The sequence below is a fragment of the Prionailurus viverrinus genome, chromosome C2 (assembly GCF_022837055.1).
Source record: "Prionailurus viverrinus isolate Anna chromosome C2, UM_Priviv_1.0, whole genome shotgun sequence".
Lineage (NCBI taxonomy): Eukaryota > Metazoa > Chordata > Mammalia > Carnivora > Felidae > Prionailurus > Prionailurus viverrinus.
In genome coordinates this window covers 100,766,758-100,794,572 of record NC_062569.1, presented here as the reverse complement: position 1 = coordinate 100,794,572, position 27,815 = coordinate 100,766,758, and the positions used below count along the sequence as shown (strand labels likewise).

At 38.4% G+C, this 27,815-nt stretch overlaps 1 protein-coding gene across 1 annotated transcript in view; it reads left to right on the top strand.

Annotated features, from left to right (window-relative positions):
- The window catches only part of CD200 (CD200 molecule), a 43,117-nt gene extending 29,985 nt beyond the window's left edge, over positions 1–13,132 (top strand). The window contains exon 6 of the transcript XR_007155653.1: positions 13,122–13,132. The gene's annotated coding sequence lies outside the window, so the exon portion shown is untranslated. The remainder of the gene's footprint in view (positions 1–13,121) is intronic.
- The last annotated feature ends 14,683 nt before the right edge of the window (positions 13,133–27,815 follow it).

Below are 27,815 nucleotides of genomic sequence, written 5' to 3'. Positions count from 1 at the left end.
AATGGATTTAGAGACGATAGACGGAGTATATCTGAACGGTGTCTGCTCTGCCTCACTGACAAACCCTGTCATTCCCAAGAGGCTGTCACTAGTTGGTTAAGTGCTGTGGGCCTCTTAATCTTAAATGTCACCACAGAACCATCCTGCCCCACCACCTTTAAACGAATACGATTCTTGTTCTCAGTCTTGGCTACTTCCTGGGCTTTTTGTTGGCCGTGCTGAGCACTGGAGTCTCCTCAGCTGCCACTGCACAAAAGAGGTACCAGGTTCACACTGCATAAGCACACAAACGGGACCGGGAGCAGCAGAAGGAGGTGGCGGTGGTGGAGGAGGGAAGGGGTGTTGGCTTTCTGACTACAGTTTTTCCATCTTGCTCCAGGGTATTAACAGCCAGGACCCTCCATCAGAGATGGCAAAGAGCCCCCCCCCAAACGCTTACAGAGGATGCCCAGATTGACATCCCTGAATTGCCCCCCTAGACTTAATGTTCCTTCACCAGATCTGCTACTGTGTCGTGACAGAAGGACCTTGCCAGCACTTGCAAGGTTCCAGAGAACTCACATAGCTTAAAAGAGATCCTAGAATTGTATTCCCTCTTTCCATTTGTCCCCATGGGTTTCTGAGAAGCCAAGCCGGTTCCACAGCGACCTAGACATGGTAGGAACCGCCTGGGGAGAGAAGATGCTTCTCTCTGCTTCATCTTAAAGCTAGCTTTAATTTACAAAGGCAGAACGTAGTCCCCAAGGGAACTCCATGCCTGTCAAGCTGTGTTTGAATATTTTTGACGTGGCCAGGTTCTAGCGCCAAAGTATCATCAGAAGCCACCAACTTGTATAACAAATAACAACAGTTTGAGACCTAACATCTCAGGAGTTGATTGGCATATGCTTCCGGGTGAGTTGAAACTTCTGCTGTATGCAAAGGGACACAGCATCCTGTGAGTCTCTGTACAAAAGACTGAGTAGGAATCACAAAAAGTCAGTATTAGAAGTGATTTCAGAGATGGGGAAACTGAGGCCTGGAGATTTCAAGTGGCTCACTGAAACTTCTTAAGACTCATTCCTTTATCAGGAGAGAGGAAAGAAAGAGGGAGTAGAAATTCCCAACATAGCTCAGGCAAGAGCCTTCTGCGGCCTGATAGAAGCTGGTTAGGGGCACTGACTCAGCCAAGAAAAAACATTTCCTAAGTTTAAATATAGCTTCAGGAGGTCAGGGCTTTACTGGAACCCAAAATTTTCCTGAACTGCCTCTTTCTGCATGCAGTTCAAAGCTGTTCCTATCACTGGTTTTTGATGTACTTCCAATTTCTCTCACAGTGAACAGGTAAACATCTGGCTTGATAGATATTACACACAGTTCTGATTTTACACCTAAATTCTGGAGAATTCTTTCCCTTGGCTGACACAGTCTGAATTGCTTTCAGCAAACATATTTTTTGCCTTGGATCTTGACAATGGTGGGAGGGTGGCACATTCTTGGGTAGGGAGAGGAAAGTTTATATATATCAGGTTAAAAACAAACAAAGAGGGGAGCCTGAGTGGCTCAGTCGGCTAAGCGTCTGACTTCGGCTCAGGTCACGATCTCACAATTCATGAGTTCGACGAGCCCCGTGTTGGGCTCTGTGCTGACAACTCAGAGCCCAGAGCCTGCTTTGGATTCTGTGTCTCCCTCTCTCTCTGCCCCTCCCTCGCTCATTCTGTGCCTCTCTCTGTCTCTCCAAAATGAATAAACGTTAAAACAAACAAAGAAAACCAAGAGTCACTTATGAAGTGAACACTTACAAGCCAGACTTGAATTTACATTCACTTTCATCAAGTTTCAAAAGGTAAATGTTTCAGAGAGAACATTTCAACAGCGGTGAAAGATGAATAGAAAGAAAACGAATGATTTCACAATCAAGCTCTTGGCTTGGCATTTTGAAGAAAGGGATGGAGGTAATGATGTCATTGGACGAAGTTCGTGATAATAGGTTTTTAGAACAATTAAGTGTAGAATACGTTCTCTCTTTTTTAAGTTTATTTTGAGAAAGAGAGAGAAAGCGCGTGGGCACGAGTGGGGGAGGGGCAGAGAGAGAAAGAGGATCCCAAGGGGGCTCAGCACTGTCTGTGTAAAGCCTACCTCAAGGCTAGATCTCACAACCTTGAGATCATGACCTGAGCTAAAATCAAGAGCCGGACACTTAACTGACTGAGCCACCCAGGCGCTCCAAGTATAGATTACTTTCTGACCATACAATTATTAGGAAGTGGCATTGCATTTCTTTTTATTATTTTACATACTTCCTTCTGCTAGTTGCGTTTCTGGTGATCAGCACGTATCTCAAAGCGGGTAGCATTTATCAAGTACTGTTCCAGCTGCTCGGCTGCACTGGGTCCTGAGAGATAGTTACAGAGGGAGGCACCAATAAAACCCTTTTTCTGGAGGAATTTAACCCTTAATGACAGGAAAATGAACCTATCTGTGTGTATTAAAAGCAACTTGTGAAATATGAAGTAATGTCACGAAGGGGAAATAAAATTTAGAAATGCACTTATTATAATTCAGTTTATATTTTGATTACATTTGTAATGGCAGGATGTCTTGGATATGGACGAGAGGGAACGAGATTGGCCGCATGTTGGTCAGTGTTGAAACTGAGGTTCGTTACATTCTTCTCTCTAGTTTTGTGTATTGTTTGAAAATCTCTTAATCCAAACTTTAAAACAAAGAACTGAGCTCCAATTTTGCGATTAACTGGCTGCTTGAGGGTGGCCTTTCATATAAGTGAGAACATTCTCTCTTTTATGTTCACAATCTAGTCATCTCCTGCCTCCTTTTCATGCGTCTTCCAAATAAAATCTTTCTTCAGTCAATAACCTTGAATTCCATTACTCTAGGCCTTTATCAACGAAAATATAATCCTAATACAGTATTATTACAAAACTTTAAACACATATTTTATTTATCATCCTCAGATAGTCAGAGCTGTTACAGCCAGCTCGGAGCACACTTCCAAACTCAGTGCTCATGAACCAGATCCAGGAATCATGCCTTTCTACTTGCTCATGGGCTCATTTCACAGCGATCTTTAGGAGTAATTGACTAAGGACACATAGTTTGTTTACTAGGCATGTCTTCTCAGACCACATAATCTTAGGCCATTACAATATCACTTACAGCTTCTGCTGTTTTTGAACAAGGCTGCAAGAAGCATTTTCAGGAATTTGTGAGAAATGAGGGCATTGTATGACCTAGTGTTTTGAGTAAAAGCCAGTACTAGAAAAACTGTTACTTTCCCCGAAGGAATTGACCTACCACCTCCTCTCAGATTCTAATTATCTAAATGACTGATTTCCCCTTTTTACCTTGACTATCAAGAAGGCAAAGTCCAATTAAGAAGTCACTTTCCAATTATGAAAATAATAAATATTACATGCCCATGATAGAAAAGTTGTAAAATACCCAAGGAGCAAAAATAAGGAAAAGAGACACATAAAAAAATTAACCCATGATCCCGTCATCCAGAAAAGCCACTGTTAATGTTTTTTGTAAGAGCCAAATATGAGACTCAGTTAATGGAATTAAATTTACCATTGGGGTTGATATGAGTGCTTACCTTTTACTTGGTTCTGATTTTCTCAATTTCCTACCTTTTAAGTATATGCATGTTGAAACTGTTTCAAGCCATTTGGGGGAAGAAGAGGTGCCAACAAAAATTTATCCTTAAACTAATATGGTGGCAATATGAGGCAACTATTGTCAAGTTCGGGTCTCCTGATACAATACCTGCTTACTATGGGATTATGAGGATTATATCAAGTGAGTCACCGGTTACACATTGAAACTTCCAAAGTACTATAAAATAATGATAATAAAACGAGCTAACACTATTTGAGTTCTTTGCTATGTTTCCCGGCACAACAACCCTACAAAATGGTACTGTTTTAGCATTTCAGTCTTTGGTGTTATTAAATAGTTCACGTCACTCTTTTGTAGAGTAATGAGGTATAAACCTTAATCCCTATAACCTCAGAATGTTATCTTCTCTGAAAATAAGTCTGTGCAGATGTAATTTAAAATAATGACATTGAGATGAAATCATCCTGGATTTCCACAGGATGCCCTAAGTCCAATGAAAAGTGTCTTTATAAGACACACCTCAGAGGAAAAGTAATGTGACCATGGAAGAAAAGATTTGAGTGCTGTGACATCAAGCCAAGAAAGGCCTGGAGCCACCAAAAACTAGACAAGGCAAATGACCAATTGCCCATAGAGCCTTCAGAGGGGGTAAGCCATGTGAACAACCTTGATTTTGGACTTCTATCTTCCAGAACTGGTAAAGAATATGTTTCTGTTGTTTAAAGCCATAAAATTTGTGGTAATTTGTTACGATGTCCCTAGGAAGATAATACAGAGATCCAGAAAGCAGAACCAGAATAAGTTGAAAGTTTAAAACAAAACAACAACAAAAAAAGAACTTTCTAATTATTGGAATTGTTCGAGATTGTGAGAGGCTAAGTTGTGAAATCATGGGCCTCTGGAAATTGGAGTAGTGGTTTCGAGGTTGAATGGCCAGGAGGGAAGGGTTTAAGACTCCTTTACACTTTGTTTCCCTCAGATTTACATATTTCTGATTACAGTTTTCTGGAATCACTTCTCAGAAATCCCCAGATTTTATTCACATCATTGGCCAAAATCCCTGGTTGGGTTAAAAATAATACAGTTAGATCCAAACAGGAAGGTTAGTTTCCAGGGCAGGAAGAAGCCAATGTTGACCATGCCTGGCAAATAGATTGGGAATACCTGGCAGAGCTTCATTACTGTGCAACCATGTACCTGAAGTGGCTTCATCTGATGCTTTCCTCATTTGCAGAGGAACAGACTTTCCCATAGGCTCTAGCACAAAATGATGAATGATGCCTGCGGGCAGGTCTCACCCTCTTAGAGTGTGCCTCTCCTGGCATATGCTACAGTATACTTCCAGAATGCTCTTTAATTTGTCATTTCTTTGGCCAAGTCTACTGTCTCCTGGGTTTCCATTTGGAGGATTGCTAGTGGGGCTACAATTAGGTAGCCAACAACAAGATAATTCCACATAAACAAAATATTTCTCCCACAATTCCAAGACTGGGAAAAGTGGTAAAGTGCTGTTCATGTAATCCCAAACCCTGTAATTTGGAACAACCATTTGGAACAGAATATAAGTCTTCACGGTATATTTTCTTTGTCTAAACAAATCCTGCTTCCCCTTCAAGACACAGTTTAAGTGCTCCGCTCCTCTTGAAGAATGTTCTCAGATTTCCCAGACTAAGATCCCAGAGCACTTGTATAGATTTATATTTTAGTTTTTAGTATAGTAATTAATATTTTTTCTTCACTGTCCTGTGGAACAAAATTTACATCTTATTTTTCTCATCTCCAGTGGCCATCAGAACTAGGCACATAGAAGGTGCTCAGTAAAGGTTTGTGAAATACATTAAAGTTGCTTCACATTTGGGATCATGAAATGGACTTAAGTTGTTTCTCTTTGAAACAATGGGGGCAAAAAAGGAAATTGTTAGAACGTATCACATGTGATAAGGCTAAATGCTCATGGGTCTGAATTCTGGGTCAGGGCGTTAGATGTATTTCTTCTTGTGTGTTAATTGAAAATGTGAAAAACTTGAATTAAAGTATGACTGAGTTATTAATACCCACACAACTCAGCAGATATTTTTTAGCATATATTTTGGTAATTTTTTGGTTAAAAATCCAAGTGTGCCTGTCACTTTTTGACCAACACAGCTATCCTTCTCCCTAGGAAATTTCAGATAACTTGTTGAGATCCTCCTGTGACCAGGTGATTATATGGATACGATCAACTTCTGGGGGCTAATGAAGACAGACAAACACATGGCGGCTGAGATCAATGAGACAAAAGTCACTCCTCTTTCTTAGTAGCAGAGCTGGGATACAAACCCAGGTGAGCAGGCTCCAAAGCCCAAACTCATTTTTCTCTGTCTTGCTATAGAAATGACTCCCTGCAGAAGCAGAAGCAGAAGCTTTCCTGAGAGCTGCCAGTCAGAGCCTTGTGAGCAATGATGCTGAATATCCATCCTCAGGGATCAAGAGGAAGTCCTAAACATTTATGTACTCCTCACAGGACCTCACGCCCCACATTTCTCAAGAACACGGTCTTTGTCACCACTACCTAACTTGTCTTTATCCCTGTTTATGGCAGTCACTACAAGAAGCCCAGGAAAGCGCTCATTCCTCCAGGCACTGTGGTCCCCTTTCCTGACTGTCTCCCACCAACCCCTAAGTCCTGAAATCCTTCACCTCTATTCCCTGGAATTCAGGGCCAGTCATCAGCAAACTCCCCTGTGTTCACACCTTTTTCTTTCTATCTTTTTTTTTTACATTGTTTTATTGCTTGGAGTATAATTTATATACAATATTATATTAGTTTCAGGTGCACAACATATTGATTCAACAATTCTATACATTACTCAGTGCTCACCATGGTTAAGTGTGGTTACCATATAATGTTATTACAGTGTTAATGACTATATTCTTTATGGTGTACTTTTCATCCGTGACTTACCTATTTTATAACTGCAGGTTTGTATCTCTTAATTCCCTTTATCTATTTGAACATTTTTTCTAAATGTTTCCGTTCATGTTTTGCGATAACTGAACCCATGCCCCCCTGAGAACAGAGTCCTGCAGCCCCTGCAGGGGTTTGGCTGTACCTAGTTATGGCATGAGGAGGCACTTTTTTGCCCCTCTATGACACTTCTAGGCCATTTTCCTTTCTGACTCCATGAAAAGCCCTTTCTTTGAATCTCAAATCTTCAAATAATTTACTATCCCCTCCTCTTTCTTACAGTCACCCAGCTTCCCAGGTCATCTTTATTTCTTGATGATGTTAGTCCTGACTAACTGCTATCATCTCTGAAACTACTTCTGTCATAATTTTTGGTGATATGTGCATAGATGGTGTTTCAATTCCTTTGCCTCTTCCCCTCCACTAACCTAATCCTAGTCCTCACCCTACCTCACGCACTTACTTCTATGCCCATGTTCTAATTGTTGTTCTCACAGAAACTTCTACTCATTCATGATCTCATTTCACACTTTTCACTGCTGTAAGGCAACCTCCCTATTTTTCCTGTTTATTTCCTCAAGTACTCCAACTCCAGCTAACCTTTATCTGTGGTTTTCTTTAGTCTCTACCTGTTGTTCTGGACCGAAGGCAGTTTTGACCCTCAACCCCAACCCTAGGAGACACATGGAAATGTTTGAAGACATGTATGGTTGTCACAGCTGGATGCTAAATGCTATTAACATTTACCAGATAGAAGCCAGGATTTCTGCCAAATATTCTACAATGCACAAGACAGCCCTCCGCAGCCAAACATTATCCAGTCCCCACTGTCAATAGTGCCAAGGTTGAGAAACTCTGCGTAACGTGACCAGGATCCTCAATATATTGATTCTTCCATGGCTTATGGTTTGAATTGTTTCTTTGTAAAAAGGGCATATTGAAATCCTAACCTCCGGTTCCTCAGAATGTGAACTTGTTTGGAGATAAAGTCATTGCAGGTATAATTAGTTAGGAGGGGGTCATGCCGGAGCAGGATGGGCCTCTAATCTAATGACTGGTATTCTTATAAAGAGAATGCCATGTGTGGATAGATACAGAAACACAGGGAGAATTCCACGTGAGGATGGAATGATACACCTACAAGTCATTGAATGCCAAAGATGGCCAGGAAACCAGCAGAAATTAGGAAGAGTCAAGGAAGGATCCTTCCCTAACGGTGTCAGAGACAGCATGACTCTGCTGACACCTTGATTTTGGACTTTGAGCCTTCAGAACTGTGATACAAATAAGCAGCCCAGTTTGTGATACTTTGTTATGGCAGTCCTAGGAGGCTAATACTTATGCTTTCACTGAACTGTACTCCATTAATATCCTCACTTGCTGCCTTGCCCGGTTGAAGTAATGGTGATCGCTAAAGCAATGGAATATACCATCTTGCACAACTATATTTATTTCAATCAGGAAGTAAAGAGATTGAAATCTGGGTATATGTTCCAGTATTTATCTATCCAAATTGAGTAATAAAATGTTGCAGGCAGGTATGATAAAAAGTTTGGGTAAGGATGAAACTGGAAAGAAGTCGAGGACTTATATGATTCACTAAATTGATATACCAGTGGGTTCTCCATTGACATAGCAGAACTCTTAAAAAGGGCCTTACCCTGTACACCTGAGCTGACTCTTCTTGGGGTATGCTTTGTACTGGTTCACATAATCCAGGTTTAATTCCTTGAGCAAAGACCAAGAACCTCAAATCCACAGCATTGGTGTCAAATCTCTGGCCAAGAACTCCAAGTGTATAATCTCAGCTATTATGCTGGGTCTGAAATAGTGATTTTCTTTTACTTTGTTGATTAAATGATTTTGCAAACCTGAGACTGTACCAAAAAAAAAAAAAAAGCAATAATAATAAACACAGGTATAATGAAAAAATAGATATGGGTTTTTGGTATGAATTTATTTTTATGCAAATATAACAATTTTAAAGATAATTTTACTGCTTTGTATATTTGTTATGTTAAAGACATTTGAGAGAAACTAACATAGTAAACAAATTATTTTAACTGAAATACTTGGGGTGTTTATCCATTTATACACATTTCCAGTCAATTTTCAATCCTTAATGTAATCTTATTTACTAAATTTATGAGTTTGAGGTTTAAAATATTTTTAAATTATTTTTTTGAGGTATAATTGACACACCATGTTGTATTACGTTTCAAGTGTACAACATATTGATTTGGCAAGTCTGTGCATTACTTAGTGCTCGTGATAAGCGTAGTCACCATCTGTCAGTATTATATTACAATAGTACTGACTACATTCCCTATGCTGTACTTTGCCATCTCTGTGACTTATTTATTTTATGACTGAAGTTCGTACCTCCTAATGTCCTCTATCTCTTTCATCCATCTGCCAACCCGCTTTCCCTCTGGCAACCACCAGTTCACTCTCTGTGTTTAAGAGTTGTTTGCTTTTTGTGGTTCATTTGCTTTGGTTTTTAGATTGTACGGATAAGTGACATCATATGGTATTTGTCTTTCTCTGACTTGTTTCACTTAGTGTAATACCCTCTAGGCCTCCATGTTGTTGCAAGTGGCAAAATCTCATTATTTTTTAGTGGCTGAGTAATATTCTACTCTATATAGAATATTATATATATTATATATATACCACAACTTGCTTGTCCATTCATCTATCAAAGGACACTTAGGTTGCTTCTATATCGTGGCTGTTGTAAATTAATGCTGCAATTAACATAGGGGTGCATATATCTTTTCAGATTAGCACTTTTGCCTTTTTTGGGTAAATGCCCAATAATTTTTGAAGAATCTCCAACCCACAATGGCTGTACAAGTTTACATTCCTACCAACAATGCAGAAGATTTTCTTTTTCTCCACATCCTCTCAACACTTGTTGTTTCTTGTCCTTTTGACACTAGTCATTCCGATTGATGTCAGGTAATATCTCACCGTGGTTTTGTCTTCATTTCCTTGATTAGCCTTGTTGAGCACCTTCTTGCATGTCTGTTCGCCATCTGTCTGTCTTTGGAAAAATGTTTGTTCAGGTCTTCTGCCAATTTTTGAATCAAATTTTTTTTTTTTTGGTGTTGAGTTGTTTAGTTTATATATATGTGTGTATATATATATTCACTAGGTTGCCTTTCTGTTGTTGATGGTTTCCTTTGCTATGCAGATGTGTTTTTTTTTTATTTTGTGTAGTCCCAATAATTTAATTTGCTTTGTTTTTCTTGCCAACATATCGATAAATATGTTGCTAAGGCTGACATCTAAGAGATCACTGCCTATGTTTTCTTTTAGGGGTTTTATGGTTTCAGGTCTCACATGTATGTGTTTAATCCATTTTGAATTTAGTTTTGTGTATGGTATAAGAAAGTAGTCCCGTTTTATTCTTTTGCATGTAACTGTCTAGTTTTCCCAACATCATTTGTTAAAAAGACGTCTTTTCCCCATTGTATATTCTTTCCTCCTTTGTCATGGATTAATTGAACATACAAGCATGGGTTTATTTCTGGGTTTTCTATTCTGTTCTATTGATCTATGTGTCTATTTTTATGCTAGTATCATACTGTTTTGATTACTACAGCTTTTTGTATATCTTGAAATCTGGGATTGTTGATAGCTCCAGCTTTGTTCTTCTTTCTCAAGATTACTTTGGTGAGTTTAGCTTTTTTTTTTAAATTTTTAAAAATTTGTATCCAAATTAGTTACCATATAGTGCAACAATGATTTCAGGAGTAGATTCCTTAGTGCCTCTGGTGAGTTTAGCTTTTAAGAAGCTAAAATACTTAAGAGAATTATATGTAAATATGAAAGTTTTATATTTAGCTTTATTAAAGTTGTGTATGTGCTTATGGAGGTTTGTTTATGGGGTTTGTATGTCTGTTTTCTTGCTTGAGATTCTTGAGGAAATACATTATATGAAATATGGCTGCAGCTGGAAAATTCACAAGAATGTAAGTAACCAGGTCTGTGAAATGTGTTTAAATATGTAAGAACATTCAAAGTATCGGATTCACACGTTCATTTATTGAATTATATACATTTAAAGTATAAGATAATTTTATATATAGTATCTAAAGGATTATGCAAATTTTGTTAAAGTATAAGCTAACCTAACAATAAGTACAAACTGCATTTAATTTCAAACTAAAAATTCTTAGTTTACTATATTTCTGCAATTGTGTTTAAAAGCTCAGAAAAAGTAAGTTTTTCAATTTCTAACTGTAGGCGATTGAATGTCAGTGATAACACAGGCTACTGTAAGCATTGTTTTCTGTACACAAAAGCCTCTATGAGATTTAAAAAAAAAAAAAAGCCCAACTGATGTCAGCCTGGGACGGATCTGAGAAATCTTTCTGATGAAAGTGACTTTGAGGCTGGAAATAAGGAATCTGGAAAAGTTAGCCAGGAGAGAGGAATAACAATGTGTAGGGGAACACAGAATTTCAGTCTTACTGGAAATAAAGGATCAAAGAGGAATCCCTAGGGAGGCAGATGTCACAACTCCTTATTTGGAAAACTATCCAAGGGGCAGCTAAAAACAGTTCTGCAAAGTGCTTCCCACTTCTAAAGCACCATCGACATACTTGGTATGGTAATAATGAATCTAACTGCCTATTCCAGAACTCTCTGCTGTGAAGAGGCCGTGGTGGGCAATGCCAATTGGAAAACAAGGCTGTGGTTTGTGCCGCCTTCAGCAGAACCTGGTGCCAGCTCTGTGGCTCCGGAAACAGAGCTCAATTGTATCTTCCACTCCTCTCTCTTTTTAACCTAATAAACTTTTCTGACAGGCAATGGCACCACTCAGGCCTCACTGCCCGGTAGCCATATGATCTCCATCTGCACTGAGGTCAGCACATAGGCGTAAATGGAAGGAAGCAGAAAGTGTATCAGGAGGAAACACATGAATGGAATAAAACGTAAACCAGACTTCTGTCCTGCCGTTGGCCCTCCCAGGCTACCAGAGACTCTTCCTCCTGGCTGACCTCTTCTACAGAGCCTTCTCCTACATTCGCTGGGGATCAACCACAGGTAGCTGACTGCTTCCGCGCATCTGTGCATTCCCAACTCAGGGCCTTCATTCACATTAGCTGTTTCCTCTGCCGGAATATGAACCTTTTCTGTCTTGTCTACTCCTATACTTCCAGTGCCCAGAACAACATCTTCACATAATAGCCTCTCAGAGAACATGTGTGGGTGACTGAATGGAGAATAGGAACTACAAGAACACTCTTTCAATGGCCTCTTTAGCATTTTCTGTTTCTGTTCACCTTCAGAGCAGAAAGGGCACCTCTGGGCCGCACTAGATTTGCTCTCTGTTCTGCTTTAGGCAGACTTTTGGAAAACTAACAGAGCAAAGTCTTAAGGGCACAGATGGACTGTGTGTACTCAGTCTTTTTTCATACTGGCTGTTCTAAGTCCTGCTCAGCCCCTGGGAATAAGAGACCAAATAAAGTGTAACCAAACCCAAGTACATCTGCACTATGTGTATGTAGCAAAGCCAATCACTGAGACGTCAGGTTTGCAGCAAGGAAAGAGTTGATTGGAGAGGAAGGCAAAACAAGGAGAGGAGATGGGAGGACAAGCTTCAAATCTGCCTCCCTGAAGGGGGACAGAACAAGTTTTTTTATAATCATAGGGGTTGAGAATACAAACATATTGATGAAGAGGGCAGGGAAACTTATGACTCTTCGTGAGGAAAGATGGAGAATACACATTTAACAAACACGTAAAACATACATCCTGTGTTAACTTTGGGGTACAGACTTAGCATCAGAATGAGGCAAAATTCAGCCCCTGACATCAGGATGTTGCTTTAGGATGTCCTGAGAGCCAGTATAAACTGGATGGAGTCTAGTCTCATTACCTCAGGTAAGGAAAGCAGGGACTTGCTTGTTCATAGGTTAGAACCCTTATCAGTTGACCTTGAGTCCTGGTTTTTGCAGAGACAGCTAGTGGATTTGTTAGTGGGGTCTGAAAAAACATAATAGCTGATTAGGGAGAAACAGTTCTCTGAGTAACAAGCTTTAAACAAGCTTTCAATGTTACTAACCTTATGGGGCATGGTTTCAAAAAAAGTACAAGGTGCAAGAGTTTTGGGTTGACACTGTCTCTTCTATTTACTTGCTCTGTGACCTCGAGCAATTCATCAGTTTTCTCTGTACATCTGCATAAAATGAGCTAAGACAATACTTGGCTCATATGGTTGTAGTGAGGAACAAAGAAGATAATTTTTGCAAAGATTTAGTAAAGTTCCTCAAGAGGTGTTAACTGCATTGCTAACATATGTATATATTATATATGTATTATAATAAATGTATTGTGATTTTTTTATTACGTTATTATTAGTTATAAAATGAAGGAAAGTATCATTTGGTGGGTTTCAAGCTATTTTAGGTAACTAAAGATTTCTTACAGGCACTTCAGGTTCTGCAAATGTTTAATTCTATTTTTTAATAAACTTTTTACTTTATAGTTTGTTTTTTTTTAATAGACTTTAGTTTGGAGCACCTATGTGTCTCAGTCAATTAAGCATCTGACTCTTGATTTCCGCTCAGGTCGTGATCTCACAATTCATGAGATTGAGCCCTGAGTCTGGTTCTGTGCTGACAATGCAGAGCCTGCTTGGTATTCTCTCTCTGTCTCTACCCCTCCCACACTCATTCAAGCATTATGTCTCTCTCCTTCTCTATCTCTGTCAAAATAAATAAATGGTCTTTTGACTTTGTTCTTCTCCTTCAATATTGTGTTGGCTTTTTTGAGTCTTTCGCCAATTAATATACACTTTAGAATCCATTTATTGATACCCACAAAATAAATTGTTGAAATTTTGATTGGAATTGCATTGCATCTATAGATAGAGTCGAGAATAATTAACATCTTGACAATGAGTTTCCCTATCCATGGTCATGGGATATCTCCCCATTTAGTTCTTTTTTGATTTCTTTCATAAGAGTTTTATAGATTTCCTCATATAGACCTTATATATATTCTGTTATATTTATACCTAAGAATTTTATTTTGGAGGGTAATAACATAAATCTTATTCTGCTTTGAATTGCAAATTTCACTTGCTCATTGCTGGTATATAAAAAAGTGATTGACTTTCATATATTAATCTTGAATACTGTAATCTTGTTATAATCACTTCTTTAGTCAAGTTTTCTTGGCAATTGTATCTGGCTTTCTACATAATTATGTTATCTGTGAGCAAAGACAGTTTTCTTTCTTCCTTCTCAATCTACATACCTTCCGTTTCCTTACTTGTCTTATTGCGTTAGCTAGGACTTCTAGTACAATGTTGAAAAGGAGTGGTGAGAGGGGGACATTCTTGCTGTTTTCCTGATCTTAGCAGAAAAATCCTACCTTTTCACCATTAAGTATCATGTTAGGTAAAATCTATTTTTAAAAGTACTTTTTAAGCTGTTATGAATTTGAATAGAAAATAACAGTCAAGTAAGTTTGCATGCCTAATTTTAAATAAGTGCAGACAATTAAGGTTCCAAGTGGGCTTGGAAAAAAGCCCACTCCTGCATCCCTGATATTCTAATAATACTGTCATTGATTAGGAACACTTGAGGTCTGGAGTGGTTTTCACTTCCTTGGAAGACAATGCTGAACTTTCTCAGGGGTGCCCCTGGTGAAGATGCCAGTAGATTAATGGACAATAGCGGACTTGATCAAATTTTGACCAAACTACAGAAAACTTTGACATGGAAATTCAGACCCAGTTCACTAATAGTTTAAACATTGAGAAAGGATCATCTCCTTAGTGCAGACCCTGTGCTTCTCAATACTGAATTCAGTGGCAGATATAAACCAGGTTAAAGTGGCTCCATAACATCTTCTCTAGAGTCAAGTTAGTGTCATGGGTTTTACATGGCATTCTTTAAAAAAATGTGTTTTATCACATGTTCAGACTTTTTACAAAATTTCGTTATGGATAGAAAAACAGACAAATGAACTGATGAGTAAAACCCTCCCGAATGCTAGCAGAATGGACTCCATAATGTTCCTAGACCTTCTGCATAGGAGGGCTCATTCTCCTTCAACTTCAGCTTCAGCTATAATCTTTCCCTAACTCTAGAGATTGGCAGGGGACAAAGCAATGAGTTGTTTTTTTTTTTAAATTCATCTTATTTTTACTTATTTTCAACTAATTTATTAAGGAAGGATTTATAAGGGAACTTCTGTGTGGCTCAGTCGGTTAAGCATCTGACTTTGGCTCAGGTCATGCCTCATGGTTCGTGAGTTTGAGCCCCGTGTCGGGCTCTGTGCTGAAACTCAGAGCCTGGAGCCTGCCTCAGATTCTGTGTCTCCCTTTTCCTCTGCCCCTCTTCTGCTTGCAGTCTTTTTTTCTCTCTCTCTCTCAAAAATAAAAAAAAAAACATTAATTTTTTTAAATATAAAAAATTTAAAAAGGATTTATAAGGAATCAAAGATGATAAAATAAGCATGTAATGTGACCCCACAAATTTGAAGAAATAGATCATTGGCAATTACGAACATTGTTTAAACTCAAAGGCGGGCAAGCTTAATATTTATTTCTTTTTTTAAATTATTGGAGCTTTGTTTTTTCTTAATTGTCTTTGAAAGTAATAAAATTATATGTGGGAAGCAGATGCCTGCTTATTGTGCCATCAAGTGCTATGTTGACTGCCAAACAAGGACACTTGTCAGACGACTTTGAGTCATTTACTCATTCATTCAATAAACATTTATTGAGCTTCTATTATATGGCAGGTGCTTGTGTTTTACTTAGCATCCTGTGATGGTGTTCTTAATTTGAATTGAGATGATTCCCATAGCTCATGCTGTGTCCCATACTGTCAGTCTTGGGGTTCTTTCAATTCCACCTCTGGGCAACACTCTTGCATCTTCGTCTCTCTCCTAGGTAAATGGATCCCCCTTGTTCTTGCTTATACCTATTTACTCGTTATAATTGCTAACCATCTTCCCCGGATTTTCAGGGGCACATCAGTGTTCAAATTTTTGACTCATAAAATATGCTAATTACAGTTATATGTAAATAACTTCCTTGTTCTTGGCTTTGTTGAGAATATAACATGCATATTTGTCATATAAGGGAAGGCACTCTATAAGTACTTGTTGAGTAAATTGATAAATATGTCTTCATTGGCTGAATTTATTAAAAGAAAAAATGTATCACACTCAGTTTTCAGCTAGATTGGTGTACCTTTTTTAAAAAGAATGTTTATTTGTTCATTTTGATTGATTGATGGGGGGGCACAAGTGGGGGAGGGGCAGAGAGAGAAGGAGAGAGAGAATCCTAAGCAGGGTCCGTGCTGTTAGCACAGAGCCCGATGAGGGGTAGGATCTCATGAACCCAGAGACTATGACCTGAGCTGAAATCAAAAGTCAGATCTTAACTAACTGAGCCACCCAGCTACCCCTAGTTTGGAGTACTTTTAAGGAGAAAATAAGATCCTTATCACCTCAAGCTTGTACTTCTGCCCATCTCTGCCTCAAAAGTCTCTGTTACAACCTTTTATATTGCTGTGTTTGTGCTCATATGTACACTTTACTGACTAGCGTGAGTTGTCCCTCCACTTCACTTCTGCTCCGCTTATGTAAATCTTTCCCACCCTTCAAAAGTGATTCCTCCACAAAATTTATCCAGGTTCAGTCTGTATGCTTCCATTGACCAGTCACTAGACATCTAAAGACCCAGGGATAAAAAGAGAAAAATTCAGATGATTTTTTCTAAGCTTTTGATTCCTATTATTTCCTAACTTCTAAAAAAATAAGAGATGAGAGTACGTAGATTCCTTTTCTCCATATTTTTTTTCAATAATACAAGTACATATCATATCTTAAATATAACAAACTAAATTGTTTACATCAGCAAAGTGTTACATAATAGATTTTCATGTCCCCAGACAATGTAAGTTTAGATTTGTTCAAGTCACAAAAGGCAAAGAGCTTTGTATACTTTTCCTTAAAAAAAAAAAAAATCATTTCTAGCCTCACTCTCCTAAGTTATAGCTTTTGATGCACATTTGAAAATTAATCATGTACTGCCTCATGACATGATCTATATCATATTAATGTCTGTAGAGTTGTTTAATAGTTCATTAATTAAGCAACATGGTAAGGGTGACAAGAACAAAGTAAGCTCCCCAGAAATCTTGGAAGGAGAGGAACTACTTTGGGACTGGTTAAAGTTTTGAGGCACTGGAATTGAGATTCCTGAGTGAAAAGAAAAGAAAAAAAAAAAAAGGAAAGGAATGGAGATAAAGTTTGTTAATGCCTCTAGAGTGGAAACTGCAATCTCAGATGCCTATACAAGTCAGGGGAGGTAAATTAAAATAAATGATTTAATAAGAATAGGGAGTTTTAGGCTCAGTGTCAAATATCAACTCAAGCACTGGGTAGAAATAAAATGGCTAGGAAGCTAGGGACCTGCTCTTGTAACATTGAAATATTAGTAAATGACTCATGAAAATTAATATTTTTAGGTATAAATCTTGCTGGGATTGCTTATATGTCTTCGAATTCCCTTTGACTGAGCCCAGGATAATTTGCTGTTTCTCAGTGGAGTATCCAACTCGACTTGAGGTTCTTGAGACCTCATTCCCCTCCATCCCACTTGGAATTGAGTTTTTAAATTTTTATTTATTTATTTTATTATATAGAGAGAAAGAGCGAGAGTGGAGGAAGAGGGGTAGAAGGAGGGAGAGAGAAAAAAATCTTTTTTTTAAATTAGTTTAATGTGTATTTATTTTTGAGAGAGAGAGCACAAGTGGGGGTGGGGCAGAGAGAGGGAGACATAGAATCCTTAGCAGGCTCCAGGCTCTGAGCTATCAGCACAGAGCCCGATGCAGGGCTCGAACTCATGAACCGTGAGATCATGACCTGAGCCGAAGTTGGGTGCTTAACTGACTGAGCCACCCAGGTGCCTCAAGAGAAAGAAATAATCTTAAGCAGGTCCCATGCTCAGCGTGCAGCCCAAAGTGGGGCTCAATCTCATGACCCTGGGATCAAGAGTCGAATCAAGAGTCAGATGTCCAGCCAACTAAGCCACTTAGATGCCCCTGAAATTGATATTTTTAAGTGAAGAATAAAGAGATTAGAACAAAGTTGGTGCCCTTGGACTTCTAAAAAAGGGTTTTGTATCTCGGGTGCTTTAAAAAATTCCTCATGCTCCTTGTAGGCACTTCTAGGCTAGCCTTTGCCTTTCTCTTCACCTTGGTCCTGGTCTCTTGGCCTTAGAGTTGATTTTCTCCTATGGCTCATCCCTTTGCCCTTTAGGAAAATTTCTATATTTGTGCCACTTGACTCCCAACTTCACTTTCCCCAAGATTCTGGCCTCCAGTTTCCCCTTTGCTCTACAATCTATTCCTCTGTGAAGTTTCATGTTATTATCAAACTCAGTGCAAGTTTTCAGAACCTCAGCCAAGAGCAAAGCCCTCAGGTCCCTATCTGCCAAGGAAAGGAATTTGGACATGAATAATGTCTCAAGAAAATTAAGGTAATTAAGAGGAAATGTTACCCAAGCCGAGGAAGAGCTTCCATTTGAGTGGATAAGTGAACAGAGAGCCTTCTCCCCTTGGCAGAGATGGCAGCCAGCAGGACTGGTTTTTGCTGTTAGGCTTTCCAGGTAGCAGCAAGGTTCCTGCATCCACAGTACAAACAGTCTGGTTGTGTTTGAACTTCTCATTACATATGGTCATAACAAGCGAAGGGAGAGAGGTAGCATATCTCCAGGATGAGAAAGCCCAAATACCTACCACGGTGAATATAAAACACTCCATAGACTCTCAGTGGAGAGGAGGAAGGAAACGGAGGGAGGACAACTCTTGAAATTGTTAGTGTAAGGAAACCACTGTCAAAGATAACTGAGAAAGCATGTATACTCTTTGTTGCCCTTCTCCTGATGCTCTGCCCCCAGGAAGAAGAAGCTACAGATGTTTCCTCAACAAAGCACTCTGAACAGAGCAGAGTAATGCAGCTATTCTGGACTTGGAACCAGAAGACCCAGCTTCACATTCTGACAAAAGCACTGCCATGCCATGTCCCACAAGTCAGTCACCTCTCTAAATCTTGACTTCTCCATTTTTTAAAAAGAGATGATGTAAGAATATTCATCTTATACTGTTGAGAGAAATGTAAGGGGTAATGTATGTAGAAGAACTTTGAAATACTAAAGGATCCCACTACTTAAGGTTGTATTATGACTTGCCATGTTTTAGTACTTAATAGTGTTCATACCAAGTATTTGTGATTTATTTTTTATTATTTTTTTAATGTTTATTTTTGAAAGAGAGAGAGAAAATGCACCCACAAGCAGGGGAGGGGCAGAGAGAGAGAGACACAGAAGCCAAAGCAGCCTCCAGGCTCTGAGTTGTCAGCAAGAGCCCGACGTGGAACTCGAACCCATGAACTGCGAGATCATGGCCTGAGCCGAAGCTGGATTGTCAACCTACTGAGCTACACAGGTGCCCCAAGTGTTTGAGAGTTAAATGATACAGGTTAAAAATAAAATTTGGATTTTTAATCCGAAAAAAAAGTATAAGTATTAAAAGAGACTTCTAGCAGTAGTATAATAGCATGATGGGTTGTGGAGTCAAATTCCTGCAAATTCAAGATTTGCAACAGACTACATAATCATAGGTATCAACTTTTCATGCCACATGTCCTCATCTGTGAATAGTTCTTTGCACTGTTTTCCAGGGTTAAATGAGAAGGCATAGCAGAGCATCGTGTTTGTTTTCTTTCCTTTCCTTTCTTCTACTTTTTGACATGCTTTCTCTGTTTCCCAAGCTCATTAAAACCTGAAAAAGGAAAATTACCTTAGTGGACCCAAGCAAGAGATACTGGCATGGGAATATTATGGAGCCAGGAGGAGAATGAATTTTTCTTGTATGGCAGACAATGTTAAACTCTGCTTCTGCACCCACAGTCTGCGGTATCATTTGTACTCTCACAAATCCACAATGCTTAGTTTTAAGAAGTTTTGGGTGATGCAAGATTGACTTGACAGTATGCAGTTGCCATTATAAAGAGGGATGCAGGGCTACATAGGAAAACAATGTGTCCATGACTCACTGCGATTTTAAAGGTTTGTTTTTTCCTGAGCTGACACTTACAAAGATGTGCCTCATGAGCTCATGCCCTACAATTTGAGGAATGTATTATTAAGTCAACTGGTTGTCTTGTTTATGCCTATTTATGGTTATGGTACCTTATTTATGAGTCTGTATGAATAGTTAAGCTTCCATCAATGATAGTAGTTAGGCTGAGAGACTAAAGCAATGACACATTTGCCCAGCAAATATAAATGGGTACTACAAAATTTTTATACACACGTAGTGGGAGGATGTCTGGAAAGGCAGAATCTGGTACGTTTCTAACTCACACGTGTGTTGAAGGAACAAATTCCTTGAAACCCAGGCCTATTTTGCCATGTAAAAGTTATCATTGGATGTAACTCTCCCAGGAAACAGTAAGTTATTATTATTTTTTCCTTTCAGTGTATACCTTGAGAAACTACTACAGGACAAACAGGTTGGCAAGAAACAATGAATGCAACTGTCTGACTCTGTGGGAGCAGTAAGGTTGAGTTATCCTCTTCTCCCTCAAGAAGTTCTTGGCATCAGGGCTGACAACTGGAAATGAATGGAAACAAAGTGCTTTAAGGGCCCTAGTGATAGCAATAGCCCAGTGTTCTTCAGAGTCATAGATGCTTTGTTTAAAGATTTCCCAGAGGAGCATCAGTGCCAGGAGGAAAACAAGATCAACCCAAAGAATCTTCTGTACATGGCCGGGGTTATTGCATAGCAGCTGGGGCAACATCAATGAGGGGAGAATTTCATTGAAAATAGCCTTCACTAGGGGCACCTGGGCAGCTCAGTCATTTAAGTGTCCAACTTTGACTCAGGTCATGATCTTGCAGTTCATGAGTTCAAACCCGACGTTGGGTTCTGTGCTGACAGCTCAGAGCCTGGAGCCTGTTTCGGGTTTTGTGTCTCCCTCTCTCTGCCCTTTCCCCACTCTCACTCTGTCTCTTTCTCTCTCTTTAAATAAGCACTAAAAAAAAAAAAAAGAAAGAAAGAAAAGAAAAATAAAAAGAAAAGAAAAGGAAAGAAAAGAAAAAGAAAAGAAAAGAAAAGAAAAGAAAAGAAAAGAAAAGAGCCTTCACTTTCGGCCATAAAGCATGACCCAGCAGAGCGAATTTATGGAGGTAGTTTTGACAAACTCCAGTTTCAAGGTGAAGCTCTTCCTTACAGGATATGATGAATATGTGTAAGCCCTCTGGGCAATTAGGATTACCATAAAGAAGATGACTACAAGGGAGGAGAGAAGCTTATTATCACGAAGGGCAGGTCAGTATGAAGCCTTGATCTGGTTTTGATTTGAATAACATAGGACCTTACTTGTTCCCTTCTTTGAAGTGGGTTAAAGGGATTATCCTACTAGGTGTGATTAAGAATATAGTAAGATGAATCTTAAACTATTAGCTCAGATGTGCAAGATACCATATTTCTTTTATTTAAGAAAAATCAACTTATCCTACTTTGTCCCTGGTTTCCAAATCAAAACTTATTTTGTTACACAGAGGAAAAAAGTCTGCTTTGGAGAGAAAATTGAACTTGGGTCACCTTGAACTCTAAGAAAATATGATCATAATTCTACAAAGAAATAAAACACCATACATATGCTAAATTGTAGTCACTCTTGTCACTCAACATATTAGCCCCTAATAATAATATTGAAGAATGCATACAAGGTAGGCTACTGATTTTTAAAAATAATCATACTGCGTGTCTCGGTTAAGCATTGACTTCGGCTCAGGTCATGATCTCGTGGTTCATGAGTTTGAGCCCTGTGTTGGGCTTTGTGCTGACAGCTCAGTGCCTGAAGCCTGCTTCGGATTCTGTGTCTCCCTCTCTCTCTGCACCTCCCTCCCACTCTGTCTCTCTCTCTCTCTCTCTCTCTCAAAAATAAATAAACATTTTAGCCACTCTGACCAGTGTGAGGCTGTATCTCAGTGCAGCTTTTATTTTTATTTCCCTGATGATGAGTGATGTTCAGCAGCATCTTTTCCTGTGTTTCTTGGCCATCTGAATGTCTTCCTTGGAAAAGTGTCTATTCATGTCTTCTGCTCATTTCTTCACTGGATTATTTATTTTACAGATGTTGAGTTTGGTAAATTCTTTATAGATTTTTGATACTAACCCTTTTTCTGATATGTCATTTGCAAATATCTTTTCAAATTCCGTCAGTTGCCTTTTAGTTTTGTTGATTATTTCCTTTGCAGTTTCCTCTGCAAGCTTTTAATCTTGAGGAAGTCCCAAGAGTTCATTTTTGCTTTTAGTTCCCTTTCCTTTGGAGATGTGTTGAGCAAGAAATTGCTGCAGCTGAGGCCAAAGAGATTGTTGCCTGCTTTCTCCTCTAAGGTTTTGATGGCTTCCATTTAGGTCTGTCATCCATTTTGAGTTTATTTTTGTGTATGGTGTAAGAAAGTGGTCTGGTTTCATTCTTCTGCCTGTTGCTGTCCAGTTCTCCCAGCACCATTGGCTAAAGAGACTGTCTTTTCCATTGGATTCTCTTTCCTGCTTTGTCAAAGATTAGTTGACCATATATTTGTGGGTCCAGTTCTGGGTTCTCTATTCTATTCCATTGGTCTATGTGCCTGTATTTGTGCCAGTACCATACTGTCTTCATGCTTACAGCTTTGTAGTAGAGGCTAAAGTCTAGATTGTCATGCCTCCCACTTTGGTTTTCTTCTTCAATATTACTTTGGCTATTTGGGGTCTGTTGTGGTTCCATACAAATTTCCGGATTGTTTATTCTAGCTTTGAGAAGAATGCCAGTGCAATTTTGATTGGGATTGCATTGGATGTGTAGATTGCTTTGGGTAGTATTGACATTTTAACAATATTTATTCTCCCAATCAATGAGCATGGAATGTTTTTTTTTTTCCATTTCTTTGTGTCTTCTTCAATTTCCTTCATAAGCTTTCTATAATTTTCAGCTTATAGATCTTTTACATCTTGGTTAGGTTTATTCCTAGCTATTTTATGGCTCTTGGTGCAATTGTAAATGGGATCAGTTTTTAAATTATGTTTCTGTTGCTTCATTATGGGTGTATAAAAATGCAACCGATTTCTGTACATTGATTTTGTACCTGCGACTTTGCTGAATTCATGTATCAGTTCTAACAGTCTTTGGGTGGAGTCTTGCAGGTTTTCCATGTATAGTATCATGTCATCTGTGAAGAGGGAAAGTTTGACTTCTTCCTTGCTGATTTGGATACGTTTTATTTCATTTTGTTGTCTGATTGCTGAAGCTAGGACTTCCAACACTCTGTTAAACAACAGTGGTGAGAGTGGACATCCCTGTTGTGTTCCTCATTTCAGGGGGAAAGCTGTCAGTTTTTCCCTATTGAGGGTGATATTAGCTATGGGATTTTCATATATGGCTTTTATGATGTTTAAATATGTTCCTTCTTTCCTGACTTTCTTGAGGGCTTTTATTAAGAAAGGATGCTGGTATTTTGTCAATTCTTTTTCTGCATCTATTGACAGGATCATATGGTTCTTATCCTTTGTTTTATTTATGTGATGTATCCCATTGATTGATTTGTGAATATTGAACCAGCTCTGCAGTCCAGGAATGAATCTCACTTGATCATGGTGAATAATTATTTTTCTATACTGTTGAATTTGATTTGCTAGTATCTTGTTGAGAATTTTTGCATCCATGTTCATCAGGGATATTGGCCTGTAATTCTACTTTTTTGTGGGGTCTCTGTCTGGTTTGGGAATCAAGGTAATGCTAGCTTCATAGAATGAGTCTGGAAGTTTGCCTTCCATTTCTACTTTTTTGAAAAGCTTAAGAAGGATAGGTATTAACTCTGCTTTAAATGTCTGGTAAAATTCTCCAGGGAAGCCATCTGGTCTTGGACTCTTATTTGTTGGGAGATTTTTGATAACTGATTCCATTTCTTCATTAATTATGGGTCTGTTCAAATTTTCTATTTCTTCCTGTTTGAGTTTGGTAGTGTATAGGTGTCCAGGAATTTGCCCATTTCTTCTAGGTTGTCCAGTTTGTTGGCATATAATTTTTCATAGTATTCTCTGATACTTATATTTCTGAGGGATTGGTTGTGATAAATCCATTTTCATTCATGATTTTATCTATTTGGGTCCTCTCTCTTTTCCTTTTGAGAAGTCTGGCTAGGGGTTTATCAATTTTGTTTATTTTTTCAGAAAACCAACTCTTCATTTCGTTGATCTGTTCTACTGTTTTTTTCAGATTCTATATTGTTCATTTCTGCTCTGATTTTTATTATCTATCTTCTTCTGCTGCATTTGGGGTTTCTTTGTGTTCTGCTTCTAGTTCCTTTATGTGTGCCGTTAGATTTTGTATTTGGGATTTTTGATGCTGGCGAGGATGCGGAGAGACAGGAATGCTCTTGCACTGTTGGTGGGAATGCAAACTGGTGCAACCACTCTGGAAAACAGTGTGGAGGTTCCTCAAAAAATTACAAATAGAACTACCCTATGACCCAGCAATAGCACTACTAGGAATTTACCCAAGGGATACAAGAGTTCTGATTCATAGGGGCACATGTGCCCCAATGTTTATAGCAGCACTGTCAACAATAGCCAAATTATGGAAGGAGCCTAAATGCCCATCAACTGATGAATGGATATAGAAGATGTGGTTTATATATACAATGGAATACTACTTGGCAATAAGAAAGAATGGAAACATGCCATTTGCAGCAACATGGATGGAAATGGAAGGTATTATGCTGAGTGAAATAAGTCAATCAGACAAGGACAGATATCATATGTTTTCACTCCTATGTGGATTTTGAGAAACTTAACAGAAGACCATGGGGGAAGAAAAGAGGGAAAAATTACTAACAGGGAGGAAGTTACTAACAGGGAGGAAGGGAAAGAAACCATAAGAGACTCTTAAATACAGAGAACAAACTGAAGGTTGGTGGGGGTGGGGGAAAGGGGAAGGTGGATGATGGGCATTGAGGAGGGCACTTGTTGGGATGAGCACTGGGTGTTGTATGTAAGCCAATTTAACAATAAATTATATTAAATAAATAAATAAGCATTAAAAAATAATCATTATCATACTGATTAAGGCCACTGTTTGAGCAACTCAAAATGTAGCTTGAGTTGATTTGGGACTTTCCCCATTTTGAACTGCTGAAGCCCAGTAAATTGTAGATAGTGGTTTTCAATTACTATTTATTGGATGAATGAATAAATACAAAAAGTTTTTAGAACTTTCCACTTTGAGTGAATTTGTTACTCTTGAACTTTGACTTAGTAATTTCCTTTCTTCTTGTCAAGCACCACAGAAGAAATAGTTCTTGTCTTTGAAATTTCTCCAGAAATCTACAAGGCCTGAATTTCTTTAAAGAAACTGTAGTAGAAAAGTAAATGAGTTCTAGGGAATTAGAAATAAGTTCTAACCCATGTTTTGACAGAGCTGTTCAACTTACTAAATTATAAAGTTTGTTAATGCAAGCTAAACTTTTAAATTCTGAAATTAACAATATAATACTGAACTACATTGTTTTGGTTTTATTATGAAAAATAAGAGGAAAACCCAACATGTGCAAATAAGTTTAAAATATATATACTTAAAATCCAGTTTGTTAATTAGAAATGGATCTGTTATTGCTATGCATCTCATTATACTTGTCTTGCATGTGTTACTTTGGAAGGAATAAATGGGATTAAGGTAAGAGTTTCTTTAGAGGAAGAATTTTCGAAAGAGTGGGGAGGGCCCAGGCACAGATGAGAATCAGTCACTGAGCAGCTCTGACCAGCCAGGAATGAAGAAAGAGGAGCTGAGGAGACAGAAATCACGGTGTCATGTATGACAATATTTTTGTGATGGAAAACAAAGAATAAATTTGGGCAAAGCCTGGAGGTAAATGCTCAGAACAATCTCTCCTAAAGGACCAATCAATCAAATCTTAGCAGAAGATTGAGAGGACTCATTCAGGGAGGGAAAACAAACAAATAAAACTTGAGTTTTAGTGATAAAGATAGAAAAATGTCTCATTTTATATGTGCTTTTCTAAACATCTCTGTAATAATAATTTGTTTTGCATAATTATATATGCATTAAGTTTTAATCAATAAATATCAGTAAATAAAGAAGCTTTATTTTGCTTACTTAAGGGAGAATGTCTACTTTTAAATTTTGCTCCTTTACCCTGACTGGTCATCCATACTCACCTGGTATATTAATAGAAAATTTTCATGAGAGAACTCAACAGGTTGAATGTGAATAGCCTTTTCTGTGTCACAATATCTCAAAACTGGACATATAAGTAACAGTCACCTGTTAGAGGCATCTATCTGATGGTAAAGTCAGGTGAGGAAGTCTTTTCAAGAGATTGGTAAAAGGCTGTTGGGAATTCTAGATAGGATTAGTAAATCTGGGTCTTGGTGGAGGCTATTGTAAGCAAATGCAGCAAGTGTGTTTTTACAGGAACCACTCTATAAGTCTTGGTAAAAGGCCACTGGGAATTATAGACAGGATTAGTAAATTTGGGTGTGTGGGGGGGGTGCTATTGTAAGCAAATGCAGCATGTTTTGAAGGAACCACTCGGATTTAGAATTCCATCTACTGCAGCTCACTTCCTCATTACCTCATGGTGACTCGGAGTGAGCATTAATTCTGAAATAATGTAAGACCCGGGAAGGCAATAGTGTTCTCTTACATGATTAATCGTGTCTTTACATCAAAGCGCTTTCATATATTTGATTACATTTATTGTCAATTTATACATTAGGAAACGGAGGGTCACAGATGACACTGAACTGACTCAGTGTCTCAAAACTAGTTAGTAGCAAAGCCGGGACGGTGCCCTTTCCAGTATGTCCTGCCTGAGAGACTATCAAATAGATGAAAAATTAAATTACATTTTCTGTCACATTAGTGTGGGGAGAGACATCCTGACTCACTGGCTGAATTGATAGAAAAGAGAGTGACTTTAATCCAGGGCCAGCACGCTGATGCGGGAGCCCGAACAGAAAAGTCCTTCATCTTGGGCCTTTTCCTATTGCTTTGTCCTTGCTCATTTGTTTGTCATCCTTTTCAAAGATTGACAAAAGGAAAGGAAGTGCTAAAATAGGAAGTATATAAAGGGAACTATTTTCATAACATGTGCTCAAACTGATCGAGCAACATTAGACAATAGATCTGTCACTCACTTCACCTATTTAATGCCTACTCTCATGTCAAATCCACTTGACGCTTAAAGTAATTGAAAACCTGTCATTTATCTCATCTCTATATAGTTTATATGTTAGAAACTATGTTCTCAAATATGAACACAAGCTATATTTTAAATTCTGGGATCCCCAGAGCTTAGAACAGAGCCTGGCACACACTTGATACTTAATAAATGTTTGTTGAATGAATGAATGAATGAGTGAGTGAATTATGCCTTGGTGATGGAAGGCTGAGAGGAATAATGAAAGAAAGGAAGAAAAGTCAACTGTCACAGACATGACCTTCCTTCTATTGTGTGCCTGGATGCTGGCAACAAAATATGACCCAACGTTGGCAACAGTAGAAACTTCATTGGGAAATTTTTTGGTCTTTCAGAAATGGGATGCTTCTTTTCAAGGAAGTCAAAGAACAAAGTATACTGAATATAGTTTCCTTGTGCATTCGAGTGTTATTAACAATGGAACTCATAAAGACATTTCTATTGTATATCAAAAACAAAAACTGTAAGGAAATGATCTACTTCCTACAAATATTTTTCTTGAGTTATTTGAGTGCAGGGTTTCTCAATCTGTAGTGTGCCTGTAAATCACCTGGTGAACTTACCAAAATATGGGGCTTACAGGTTATGATTCAATGAGTCCACAACTGGGAACTGAGATTCTGCTTTCCTAACAGCTCCCAAATAAAGGCAACGCTGCAGATGTGTAGGTCACATGTTGAGTAGCATGTGTTTTGTAACTTTTGGAAGGGATTCCATGTTTTCCTTTATCTTCACTCAAAACCTTACAATGTCAACATTGATATATACTCATAAAAGTCAGTAATATCCTCTAGGTGAATCCTTGGATTGATTCTTTATTCTTCCTGTATCACCGATTATATTTAGGTCACTGTGTCAGGCTGTTGATGTGACATATTGTGATTAGTCAATCTTATTATCATGGTATTTTTCATTATTGAGAAATCCAAATTAATTGCTTTAGGA